At 38.6% G+C, this 4,965-nt stretch overlaps 1 non-coding gene across 1 annotated transcript; it reads right to left on the minus strand.

The window, feature by feature from the left end:
* Positions 1-511: 511 nt before the first annotated feature.
* Positions 512-615, minus strand: LOC113300725. Its single transcript, XR_003335907.1, has one exon. It is a non-coding gene; the product is annotated as a small nucleolar RNA R71 (small nucleolar RNA).
* Positions 616-4,965: the final 4,350 nt, after the last annotated feature.

Genomic DNA, 4,965 nt, shown 5'->3' on the forward strand with positions numbered 1-4,965 from the left:
GAGGCTTTGGAAGGTGAGTTTGAACTGAATTATGCATTTTGTTAGCATATGCAAGATCTACCAAGTAGTTGGGATAGAAAACAATTATTCGTCTTGTTAAAGTAACCCTTTATACATGACGAGAACAGATGATGAGAGTACGAACCCTGCGGTTAAAAGTTTGAGAGACTATATGTACCCTACTAGAGTCTCTCAACTTTCTTGTATTATTTTGCCTACCACCACAACAACCTATGAAATTAGAGCAAGCACCATTCAAGCACTTCCTAATTTCTACGGTAAGGAAAATGAAAATCCTTACTACCACATTAGAGATTTTGAAGAACTGTGTGGTACAATGAAGTTCAAGGACTTGCCTGATGAGTTTCTTAAACTTAGGTTGTTTCCTTTGTCTTTGAAGGATAAGGAAAAATCTTGGCTGAATGCATCATCTCCTTCATCAATTAGTACTTAGAATGACATGATTAATATATTCTTGCATAAATTCTTTCCTAGGCATAAAACTACTGCCATTCGTCAAAAACTATATAGTTTTTCGCAACAAGAAGGAGAATGTCTTTATGATTATTTAGAGAGGTTTCATGATCGCTTGTTACAATGTCCACACCATGGATTGGATACTCCTAGGCTCATATCGATCCTTTATGAGGGATTAAATTACAAAACAGTGACTACGGTAGAATCACTTTGTAGTGGGAATTTCCTTGATAAGAGTGTCGAAGAAGGTTACAAATTTTTGCATGAAATAGATGGAAAAATCCAAGAGTGGGAGGCTAGAGAACCCATAAGATCAGTAGCTAGTAGTGAAGGGGTTCACAAATTTGATAATGAATTCGACTATGAGGCCAAGTTTTCCATTTTGACACGAAGACTTGAGTCGTTAGAAAGAAATGCTAAAGTCAGCCTGTTGAGTGTATTACATATGCATCTTCTATTCCTAGTGATTGTACTAATCAAAGAATTCCTAGTTTGGAAGAAAGTATGAGTTTGTTTATGCAGGCTACTCAAAGATCTATGGCGAACTTACATCAACAGCTAAATGAGCTAGCCAACCAACTGAATGAGCGAGAGAAAGGTCAGTTCCAGAGTCAAATACAGCCTCACCCTAAAGGCTCTTTTGAGGTAAGCACATCTGGTGCTAAGCCAACTCATCATGTCCAGGCCGTCACTACTCTCAGAAGTGGACGAGTCATTGATAATCATGTTAGTGATGCTGAGGAGAATGTGCAAGATAGGAACCTGCCTACTATTACACAGGTTACTCCTTCAACACAAAAAGAAACCGATGAAACCGAAAAAGGTAATTCTGAAATTTCTTATGTTCCTCGCGCTCTTTTTCCTCAAGCATTACTACCTCGTAAAAAAGGAGTCAGTTCTAATGACATCTTAGAAGTGTTTAAACAAGTTAACGTCAACATTCCAGTCTTAGATGCCATTAAACAAATTTTTTTCTTATGCTAAGTTTCTAAGAGATATGTGCACTGTGAAACGAAAATTGAATGTGCATAAGAAAGCTTTCCTTACTGAACAGGTGAGCTCGATTATTACACAGAAAACTCCACCCAAATTTAAAGATTTAAAGATCCAGGTTGTCCAACGATTGCTTGCACTATAGGTGAACATAGGATTGAACATGCATTGTTATATTTAGGGGCCAGTGTGAATCTCTTGCCATATTCTGTGTATGTGCAATTAGAACTTGGTGATTTGAAACCCACTAATGTCACTCTCCAATTGGCTGATAGGTCAATTAAAATTTCTAGGGGAATGGTAGAGGATATTCTTATACAGGTTGAAAGTTTTGTTTATCCCGTTGATTTTATTGTTTTAGATACTCAACCTGTTTTTAATCCTAGTGGGAAGATTCCTGTCATCTTAGGTAGACCTTTTTTGGCTACCTCGAATGCGGTTATCAACTGTCGCAATGGAATTATGGAGCTTATTTTTGGAAATATGAAAATGGAGATAAATGTGTTTAGCCTTTCAAATTCGTCTGCGATTTCTGAAACTTGTGAACATGTATGCATGGTTAGTGGTGTGAATGATTATACTCACTGTTATAATGAGAATCTCGAAAACATATCTAAAAACTTTGCAGGTTGTAAGGAGTTAACAAAAACTGAATCATCGAATATTTGCTCATCTTGTTTTGCCAAGCCTGATGAACTAGTTTTTCGTGAGACTAGTAGTAGTTATCAAGATGCTTATATAAGTGTGAAACATATGGATACTGGTCGGTTAATTCACAATAAGAAATTAGAACCAAGAACTGTTTGCTTAGCTCCTTTTGCCAAGTCATGTGATCTTGTGCTTATTGACATTGTTAGTGCATTGCTCCCTCCTAATCTAAAACCCAATTGGAAGTCTCCACTGGGAATCAAAATTGGTAAACATTATGAACTTATTGTTTATGGGAGTGAGTTATTTATGGATTCACATATCTTTTTGGGTGTTTATAGTGTTTGCAGGTTCATAGTTGCAGCTGAACTTGTGTGTTGGGTTGATCCCCAGCTTTTCAGGCTTTACATATATGCTGGCAGGTTGCTGTTATGCATCATTATTCACTTCGTTTGAGATTACTTGCTGCGCGCAAGCAGGGAACATACATCATTCGGTTTGTGGGAGTCAACCCATCAGTTTTGTTACCTTTACTCTATCTTCTATTTTCGTTTGCCTCTTGCATATCACATTTTAGAATTTCCCACCTTAACTCTACGTTGGATGACTCAATTACATTGAGGACAATGTAATGTTTAAGTATGGGGGAGTGGTTAAGTAATATAGATTTGTGGTAGGCATTCAATTTTGTTATGAATTTTTGTTAAAAATAAATAAATAAATAAATAAATAATTTTTTTTTGCATTTCATGACCAGCTGTGGAGCGGGTCTATTTTTTTGTTTTCTTATCATATTATGACCAGCTGTGGAGCGGGTCTTGAAGTGTCGTATATGATCAGCTGTGGAGCGGGTCTATTTCTTGTTTTGTTCGGGACTAGCAAAATCTGTGGAGCGGGTCTATTTTTTTTGTTTTCTTATCATATTATGACCAGCTGTGGAGTGGGTCTTGAAGTGTCGTATATGATCAGCTGTGGAGCGGGTCTATTTCTTGTTTTGCTCGTGACTAGCAAAATGTGAGTGTGGAGGAATCAAGTGGTTAAGTATATATAGATTTGTGGTAGGCATTCAATTTTGTTATGAATTTTTGTTAAAAATAAATAAATAATTTTTTTTTTGCATTTCATGACCAGTTATGGAACGGGTCTATTTTTTTGTTTTCTTATCATATTATGACCAGCTGTGGAGCGGGTCTTGAAGTGTCGTATATGATCAGCTGTGGAGCGGGTCTATTTCTTGTTTTGCTCGGAACTAGCAAAATCTGTGGTGCGGGTCTATTTTTTTGTTTTCTTATCATATTACGACCAGCTGTGGAGTGGGTCTTGAAGTGTCGTATATGATCAGCTGTGGAGCGGATCTATTTCTTGTTTTGCTCGGGACTAGCAAAATGTAAGTGTGGGGAATCTGATAAGCACGCAAGTGCGACACTTTTATACCCACATTTATACTAGTTAGGTCTCTATTCACCTGGAGAATAAATGGCTTAGAAGCTAAATTTGTGCCTGCAACTTGCATTGCCAAAGGTCAGAGCTTATGGGTCGCACCACTCAAACCATCCGATGGACAGGAGGGTGAACAAAGAAATCATTTTCTTTGCCGTGCGTGTGAACCACACTTATGGGGGCTGAGAAGATAATGAACGTGGCATCACTTGCTCCACATTTTCTGTCCTGTGTAAAAGAGAAAGGAATTTTCATTTTCATTTCCCATCCGTCGTCATCATTTATTATAACCTTGGTTTCGATGTGATTCTGTATTACGAGATCTCTGCATCTAGAGTTCGATTGCTCAGCAGAGAAATGGATTCGATTTATCGAAAGGTGTGGACTGGATTTAAGCCAAGTAATCAACGAGAAGATCCAGGAGACGCATGTGCTAATTACTTCGAGTTCCTACAACAACGAGAGTGGATCTGTGGTGTTTTGAGGACGATTGTTTTGACCTAAAATTGGTGTTGAATAGCGAGTAGATGGGTTTGCTGCTGATGGAGATGTTCATGATTTCAACACTTCCCAATCTCAACTGAGCTCGAATTTTCTCTCACCATCAACAACAAAATTAATACATTGAGGCTCTGTTGAGCCAAAATTCAGGTGAAAACGAGTTAGTCAGTGACTGGTTGCAACGGGTTTAGTGTCGGTGGTTAATTGAGAGCATCAAAGAAGTAATGGAGACTGATTTGAAGTCTGCCATAAAATCTAAGCTAGGGTTTTAGTGATGGATCTGTAGGGTGCTAATGTGTTATGAAAATTAGTGTTGCTGCCATGAAATGTTCACTGTATGCGAAAGATTGAGAGAAGGGTACCGCAGTTGAAATCAGCCGTGAACTGGCTATTGTTTAAAGATCAGATTGGGGGTTCTTCGCATCAATTCAAGTTGGGAGTTCTCATGTGGGTTTTGTCTGGAATGCTTATATGATGGTGATATATTTAGGCTGCTGGTATCAATTGAATCAGAATAAGTAGAAGACCTATTCATTACAAGCGGATGGTGGTGGTTGTCTACAGATGTGAATGAGAACAGATTTGGGGCTAAACAGTTCGTGGGCTATTGCACAACAACTGTTTACTGCCATCGATTCATGGCTGTATGGAGCTCGGTTCGGAGCTGATTAAGCTAAAGAATTGCAGTCAGTGGTGGCAATGTACAGTTGTAGCCGAGAATGGAGATGGAATCGAACTGAAACAACAACGATGGAGTTGGGGGTTTTCTGTGGTGTCTTGGGTGATTGCTGGAGTAAGTAGTGTTGCAGCCATGAAGCTGGTGGATGGTTGAATTGGTGTTGCTGGTAGAAGGGAGAAGAGGAACTGTGTTATGTCTATATGTTGGCTGATTTGAATTTGTGCTGG

This window comes from Papaver somniferum, chromosome 7, assembly GCF_003573695.1.
Source record: "Papaver somniferum cultivar HN1 chromosome 7, ASM357369v1, whole genome shotgun sequence".
Lineage (NCBI taxonomy): Eukaryota > Viridiplantae > Streptophyta > Magnoliopsida > Ranunculales > Papaveraceae > Papaver > Papaver somniferum.